Genomic DNA, 9,371 nt, shown 5'->3' with positions numbered 1-9,371 from the left:
CGAAGGTAATTATTGTGAATTTGACTTTTTTTAAATTTATTGTCTGTTTAATTTTTATAAATTTTATTTAGTAAATTTGTTCTCAATACTTTTATCATATATAATACAAAATTTTTATTTAAAATTATATACTTAAAGATGGAAATATATGGCAAAGTTTATTATTTCTATTAGTTACAGAACATTTCAAAATTTTCAATCGTTTATAAGCAATTGTACTTTGCTAACAGATACGAAAATATACACACTAATAATTCAATCAAATCATCAATAAAGTTTTATCTTAATATGCACTAATTTACCATGAACTAAAAATTTTGAATAATATCTTAAAAACATTGACTTCATATATATATTGTTTATATATTTATTTAATTTAATTTTAATACTTGCATTAACATAAAAAGTTATGATTTTAACTTATTATTACATGTTAAGCTACGAATAATAAATTAAAAGTATTTACTCATGCTTTTCAAGTCATTTACACTTAACCTCTTTCTTTTTTTTTTTTCTCTACATTATAAATTACATCATTTAGCATATATTATAGTTACTTTCCCTTTGGATATATACAAATCAATGATAACAAGTAATAGATAATTAATAATTTAGTAATTAAACATTAAAAACTTAAATGTAATCAATATAACTTAGTAGTTGTCATAACGGTTTTGTGGATCGCTAAACAAAAATTTTGAAAGTTTCAAAACTGGAAAAATCACCATCAATTTTTTTTCACTAGGTGTGACTAACCACCTAAAATGTTTATCGTTTTGATAAAATTTTAAAGTTTATTAAAAAGACAATTTTCCATTTGGTTTGGAAAAACAAATTTAGGTCTAGGAGTATAATTATGTGTAGAGGAAGATTAGCATCCCCACAATGGCTATTTTAAAAATGGTACCAATTTATTATTTGTTATCTTTTTGCTTTAATAAAATGGCCTTAATTCTATATTTAAAATAATTCCCTTAATTTTTTATTTCTTTGCAAAAATATTTTTTAAAAATCATTTTATTTGAGAATTAAATGAAAATCTTGGGTTTGGAAAAAAATTTTAAATTCCTCAATATCTGGATGCAATTTTGAAAAATATTTCTTAACTCAAGAATTTTCATAATAATCCTTAAAATCTAGCGTAATATAGTTTTATAAAAAATAATTATTGAGAAGCCCTTTAATGTCTAGGTAGAGTCTTAAAAATTATTTTTACTTAAGAATATTATTTTTTATTTTTAAAATTTTTTTGAAAATCACATTTATTACTTTATTCTTTAACAAGGATAAAATACAAGTAATGTAGCATGATGCAAATATAAATTAAAAGATGCAATTGTCTAATTTGATTCATCTTATAAATCTATAATTTTACTTTTTTTACTTTTATCTTTCATCATTTTATTTAAAAAAAAAATTCAGTGATAAAAGAAGTTTTATTTATTGTTATTTTATTTTGTGTTGAAAAATTTTCTTTAATTCCCTAATATTTTGGTGGAATTTAAAAAAAATGATCATTCACTTAGACAAATTTTCAAGATTAATTTTGGGTAAAAATGAAAATAATATTCCTAAAAAAATTATTTGAATTCCTTTCAATATTTAGGCAGAGTCTTCAAAATCATTTTTAGAAATATTATTCCATTTCTCCTACAATTTTTTTTTATAAAAAAATCGATACTTACTATTTTATATTTAATATTAATGCATGAAATGGATACGTGATAATATGAACGTAAATTAAAAAATGTATGTAATTATATTTTCTAAGTAGATTTTATTTAGGATGAAAATGACATTTTTTATATTAGAAATATTTTTTTAACTCCTCAATATTTAGGTAGAATTAAAAAAAATTAATTTTGTTTAAAAAACTTATGCTAATTCTTTCAAACAAATTGTGGACATCAAATTTGTTCGATCACAGAAAAAATAATAACAAAAAAAATAATATTATTAAATACAATAATAAAAATTAAACAAAAATACATAATACAAAAATACAAAATATAAAAAAATACAAAAATATAAAATATAATAAAAACAAAAAAACAAAAAAGAGAAGACTGATGGCAGTGGTGCTTGGCGCGACACTGCTAGCCGTCTTACCCCACCCCTCTGATCACCCATATCGCTGCCCCCTTACTCTACTACCTATATCCTATTTACTACCTTTATTGTTAGATCAAACAAAAACAATAAAAAGGGTATGGGGCTCGTGCTTACACCTCATGTCGAGCCTGTGCCATGCATGACCGGAGCTTTATAAATAGAGCTCCTAGCCAAACCCTAGAATGGGGGGAATGAAAAAAAGGGGAGGGGACCTTGCTAAAAAATATATAGAATTTTTTTGTAAAAAAAAAAAAAAAACAAAAGCCACAGTCCCCTGGAACGAGGAACCTAGCGCCCAGAGTCCTTGCAAAAGAGAAAGCAAAGTCAGTTTCAAAAAAAAGGAAGTTAGAATACCCAAAAAAAATATTTCACCAAAACTTCGAGAGCAGATCTAAGGAATTTGGGACACTTTCAGGTGAACCCAAGCTCAGATTTGTGCTCAGGAGGCAGAAGGGAACATTTTGGTGTTTTTGGGCATTTTTCGATGACCGACGACTACCGACGGTGGCCGAAGCAACGACAACAGCGGCTTGATCGGCCAACCAATCGACTAGAGAGAAGAGCTCTAAAGAGTGTAAAGAGAGGGGGAGGAGAAAATGAGAGAAAATTTTTTTTTTTACTTTTATAGAAAGTTGAAAGCCAAAATGACGTCGTTTCATTAAACGCCCAAAATCACGTCATTTTAACCCCTGAGGATCCGCGCGTTAACCCGTGACCTGACCCGGGATCCGCACATCCGACCTGTAACCCGCGTCTCCTTCAGCCTCTGATTGGTCCATTCGAACTGCTGAAATCAAATCGGACCGCCCTGAACCGTTGATGCCAGACCAAACCGTCAGATCGAACCCGCGTTGATCGATTCGGTTTAGGTAAATTTTTTTTTTTTAATTTTATATATTATTTTATTGATATTTATGCATATTAAAATATTTATATTTGTTAGATTAATTGATAAAAGTTTTAATTTTGTTAATTTTTAAAAAGAAACTTTAAAAACAAAATAAAATAAAAATAAATTTAATAATAATACAAACCTAATAAAAAATGTAGGAAAATGAATTTCTTATCCGACGATGAGATTCAAAGGTACTCCGAGTTATGAAATCTCTAGGTGAGAAGATTTTTTTTAAATACTATCAGTGTATTGGAGTATTTATAAAAAAATTTTCAATAAAATAAAAATTTTCCTTTTTTTTGGTTATAAAATGATAATAATAAAATTAACTAATAAATTAAGAATAAATAATAAAAAATGAGAGAAAAAAAAATTTTATCTAATGATGGGATTCTAAAAGTATTCCGAGTAGTGATGATTTACGAAATTCTTAGGTAAGAAGATTTTTTTTTAATATTATCAGTGTATTGGAATATTTATAGAAAATCTTCAATATAATAAAATTTCTTTTTCTCCAAAATTTCAATTAAAAATAAAAAAATCAAATAAAACAATTAATAAAATTACTAAAAAAAGAATAAAATGTGTGCATTAACATGATAATATTCTGCATTGCATGCACGTCGTAATTTTTTACAAAGAGTAAATTTGAGCCTCCAAAGACGGGATTCTAAGGTATTCCAAGAAGTGATACCTAAGAAATCTCTAAGTGAAAAAAAGTTTTTCTAATGTTACCAACGTACTGAAATATTTTAAGAATTATTTCGATAAAAAAGGTTCTAATTTATCTTTCTCGAATAAAATTTGAACAATAAAAAATAATAATAAATAAAAAATCAAAAAAATTATTTTTCAAATATCGAAAATGAAATTATTTTTTATCAAAATCAAATGATAACACGTAGTTAATTGGTACCATTTTAAACGGACGTTGTGGGGGTGCTAATCCTTTTCCACACGTAATCGACTCTTGAACGCAGACTGTTACACAAACCCTAAAATTATCCTTTTAATAATTTTTAATTAATTTCATTAAAATTATATGTTTTAATAGGTGACCAATCACACCTAGCCAAAAAAGGGATTGGTGGCAACTCCGTTAGTTTTTTTTTTATTTCATTTCCAAATTCGTCGGGCAGACACAAAATCGTTAAGACACAAACATATTACTTTTTAGTAAAATAATTACTTATGTTCTCTCCAATATGTAAGTAAAATTTTCAAAATACCTTTTTTACTTAAAAATGCTATCTTTTTTTTATTCCTCAAATAATAATAATAATTATTCCATTAACAATGAAACTCAAGCATTGATATTTTTACTTTGTTCAAGACACAATTCTTTAAACTTAAAAGAACTAGATGGAATAAAAATAAGAAGCCCACATTTATAAAAAAAGCATACCTCCTTTGGGTTCTGAATTGAGGCCCAAAAAGATAAGTCGAGCAACCTATCTAAAGTAAGATGGGCTTCTGGATTAGACATAGAGCTACTTGGGTCTTCTTTTTTTATCTTTACCTATTATAAAAGAAAATCTTTTTTTATCATTTCTTTTCACTTTAAAAAAATAACTTTTTTCTCTTTAAAAAGAACCAAAACAACTAGCCACTCCCCAAATTGCAATTACCTACAGTCGGTTGGACCGCCTTTTGTCGCCACTAGCTGTAGAGACCCATTTATGTCTGGGCCCAATTGGATTGATTTCTTCTGTTATTAGTATTTTCGTTATTATTATAGTCTATAATATTATGGTATACTATTATTAATATCCTTGTTATTATTATTATTATTATTATTATTATCATCATCATCATCATCATCATCATCATTATTATTTTTATTTTTATTTTCATCTTTTTTCCTTTTTTTCTTTCCTTCTTATTCCAATCCACACATGAACACGAAAAATGGAATTAGGATCAGAATCCCACATGGTCAAAGTTTTAATCAATGTGATTGCTGAAATTTTGGACCAAAAATCATGCTGGACAAAACTCAATCACAGGATTTAAGCTTAGAATTGATTTTGTCCATTTCCTAAAATCATTTCTAGGACTGCCTATAAATTGAATTAGCTTTACAGAGGATAGACACAAAGAAATTCTTAGAGAAAAAGGTCTGAAAAATTTTTGACAGTAAGAGTATTCTAGAAGTTTGATTTTGGGATTTTGGGTTCAATCTAAAGTTTTTAGGTTTAATTTTAGGTTTTTGGGGTTGGAATTAGGATTTTGGATAATTCTAAGGGCAATCTAAAAAAATTTAAAGAAATTTGGATTTTTTAAAAAAAATTTGTAAGTTTTTTGGGATGAACATAAGTTTTTTGGTGAAGTTTTCAACAACCAGTTGAATTTTTTGGCCATATTCTTTATAGCTTTTCAAAAACTGGTAAGTTTTTCAGTTTTCAATTAAATTTTTCAATGACTTTTCTAGAAACTAATGAAATTTTCAGTTTTCGATTAAAGCTTTCGGTGGGTTTCTTAGAAAATTCTAAAGAGAAGGCAAAGAGAAATCAACTAGAGAGAGAGAGAGGGGAAGAAGCTATTAAGGAGAAAAGTGCCGAGTCTGACTTATATATTGCTTCTACACGACGTTGTTTTGGGCAACTTAGGATCCGTGTGAACTTGAGTCAAGATCCACGCGTTGACCCCCTTCAACCTAACCCAAATCGTAAGGTTTTCTTTATTTTATTTTATTTTCATATTTCATTTCATTTCATTTCATTTCTTATTATATATATTTTTAGTTTTATAAATTTTGTTAGGTTTCAAAAAAATAAAAATAAAAATAAAATCTTTTCTTTCGAAAGAACAAAAAAAGATAAAAAAAATCTTTTCAAAAAATTTTTTTTAAAAAAAGAAATCTTTTCAATAAAAAATAAAAAAATCTTTTCAAATAAAAAATTTTCAAGATAAATTCATGAATCTTGCCAAACTATTGGAGAATTTTCATGGATTTAATTTTAAAATGGAATCCACCAAATTATTGGAAAATTTCATAAATCAATTTTCAAAAAATAAAAAAATAATAATAATAATTTTCTTAATCCTCTAGACTATTGTAGGATTGCTTCAAATTAAGTCTTACCAAATTATGGGGAAACTTAATGAAATTCTAAAAAAATTTTACAAATCTTTTTATAATGAAATCTTGCCAAACTATTAGGAGATCTACCTTAAAGTAAGTCCTACCAAACTATTGTGAGACTTTACTAATTTTTTAGAACAAAATATTAACGAATCTGATGATGAAGCCTCTTTAGAGTGAAACACTAGTATCCATGAATACTCTTGAGGTGAGAGAATTATCCTAAATTGCTACCAAACTATTGGGATAATTTTAGGGTTAATTTTCAATATTAAATGATTTAGTAAATTATGAATAAGATCAAGGCTTGGATAATCTGAAATCTAACTAGTATTATCTTTTGGATGGGCGTTGTAGGGGTGCTATAACTTTTTCATGCGTAATCGACCCTTGAACTTTATATCTAGTTTTATGGATCAGAATACGTTTTAGGTGGCCAATCATACCTAGACAAAAAAAAAAGATTGGTAACGACTCCATTTCATCCATATCTAGCGATAGGTCCATGGATCTATATATTATGATAGTTTGGCGACTTCACTGTGGACATCAAGAGTCAGGAAAGTAAACGATTTCTTATTATCCAAGCCTTGTTTAATAAATTTGAAATTATTTTATTTCTTTCCATTGCTTATACTTGCTTTATTCATTTTTATTCCCTTTCATTGTTTATACTTACTTAATTACTTATTGTTTTTCTTCCTTGCTTATATTTGCTTAACTATTTATTTGTTGTATACTTGTCATTCATTTGCATATGTATAACATAAGCTCTCCACCTGGGCTTTACCTTTAGGAAAGAGTGAAGTATCTATGCTCTCTTGAGATTTCATGTCTTCACATAGGCCTACGAAATACTCTCATTCAAATTGAACCTTTTTTTGCTTATAACCTATGATGGGTGAGAATCGGGGTGTCTTACTAGTCTATGATAGATGATAATATAAGGAACAATTTGGAAATCTTTTAGAATTGACCTAAACTATATATAGTCAACTTTAAGAGCCTAACCATAGATAGAGCCTTATCTTCCCACCTTTTATAGTCAATCCAAGATTCAAGGTCTTGGTGTTTACTTGCTATATGATGTTTTATTGAAATGATTGACTAATTTTTTTATCTTTTTTTATTTTTTTCCTTTAATGCATATTCATAAACATGCTTACAGATTGCATAGTATTCTTACCTTAAAAGTTATTTTAACAAAAGCTTTTATGGATCTACAATACATACAGTTTGCAACTCATTTATATTATTTAAATGTGACTCTCTCATAGATGTAAAGATGGAATTAGAGAAGAAGCAGTAAGAATAAAAAGATTGTTTGCCATTTAATCATATCTCTACACTGCCTTAGGAAGTTTGTTTGCTCCTTAAATAGAATGATTTAAAAAGTCTACCAAACATATGAAACGACATGACTCCTTCAAGGCAGGAAGCTTTCTGTCAGAAATTTAGGTATATTGCATAACTCTTGTCAATAGATGTTGATAACTCACTCATTAAAGTGATGATACAATTTTGGGATATTTTTTACCATTCTTTCATCTTTAATGAGGTTGATTTGGTGCCAATAATAATGGAGCACTCAACTTTAGTGGGCATCCATCTACTATATCTAGATAAAATATATATGAATAAGCACAAATCAATAAATCACAAGAAATTAGGCCAAATTCTAGAAGTGTGAAAGAGATCATAAATTCTTACATTTAAGAAAAAAGATAGCATAAGGGTATCCCATGGGAGATTTTCTAAGATTTCATTATCAAACATCTAAATGATGATCAGAGAATGAATGTATCTGCTCTAACCATATATGGGTTGATCATTTTCCTCAAGATGTTAGGCCACATCGAGATAAAGGTGGTTAATCTTTTTGAATAGATTGAAAAAGGGTGTAATCTTTATTTAGCTATCTTGACGGAAACCATCAGGTCTCTAAACTTTTGTAGATAAAATGACAAGGCAAGATTCATGGGTTGTATACCATTACTATATCTGTAGATGAAAAGCCATTTCAAATGCAAAAAGAGTACCTTTTTCAAGCTTTATTTCTATACCCGAAACCCAATTAGGGAGTTCTATCAGAGCATTTGGCCAAAACAAAGACTTGAATGAATGGAAAAATCTGTTGCAAGAGCTCACAACTAATCAAGTGAAATGGTTAGCTCCGTGGATGAATAGAAAACCTATGTTATATTAATGTAGACATGAGATACGAATTCCACTTTTCGGTCTGTAAGGGTCAACAAATTATACACCATTGATGGTAAAGAGACAACATGGAGTTGAATAGTTTACTCTTAGGACTTATAAGTTTAGCCAATTTGATTTTTCATATAGGAAGTTTGAAACTTTTTAGAAGATAGATAGTATGATCAAGGCCTGAAAGAAGACCAATAGAGTAAGCCTTAGACCATTTACTGATAAAGCCACTCAAAAGTATCTGATTTAGAGAACCAAAAAAGGGTAAGATGTGGTACTTATACCTACAGGCCCATGCCAATTAATGGACCATGAGTCAGATAATATGCCTTTAGAACCAGAATCTATAAGAAAAGAATATGAAGCAAAAAAAGAAAGATTGAAATAGGAAATTTTGAAGCTTCAAAGAGAAAAGGACCAACGGTAAAACAAAGTAAAAAAATTAGAAATCCTAGTCTACAGGTTTGCTAAAGAATATAGCAAGACCTAAAAAGTTATCAGAGAATGGGACGATGCCTTTAAAGAATTGAAAAAGTTATACCAAGAGCACAAGAGGTTATGCATATAGGTACAGGTTAAAGAATTAAACAACATAGATCTAGCTCATGAGAACGAAGAGTTGAAAAAAGAATGTCCATAAATAGAAGATGATTATGAAAAAGTTTAGCAGGAAAATGAAATGCTTTCAGACTACATTTTGACTCTGACACTGAAGTTGAATGAACAAAAAGTTCATGTCAGAACCTTAATAAAAAAACACAGAGAATTATCCTATCGGGTGTGGTGCGACAAGAAAGAAGGGTTGGGAAGCCAAAAATATATAGATTACCTTACAGCTCAGATAGGCAAAATAGTTATCAAGGCAGGCGAGATGGTAGAAGAGGCTGAGGCATTGAGAACCTTAATTACACTGGCAGGGGAGCATGGACAAATATTGTTGAACTTCATTGAGGAGGTTAAAGATCAGTATGAGCAAGTTAAGCATTTTTATAAAGGGATAGTATTAGATTTAATGTAAAATAGACTCTTATGGAATAAATGAAAGTTCACTTTTGTTGAATTTTTAAAAGG

The sequence above is a fragment of the Durio zibethinus genome, chromosome 23, assembly GCF_047325235.1.
Source record: "Durio zibethinus cultivar Kanyao isolate XHJ-2024 chromosome 23, ASM4732523v1, whole genome shotgun sequence".
Lineage (NCBI taxonomy): Eukaryota > Viridiplantae > Streptophyta > Magnoliopsida > Malvales > Malvaceae > Durio > Durio zibethinus.
Note: the sequence above shows the minus strand (reverse complement) of the source record.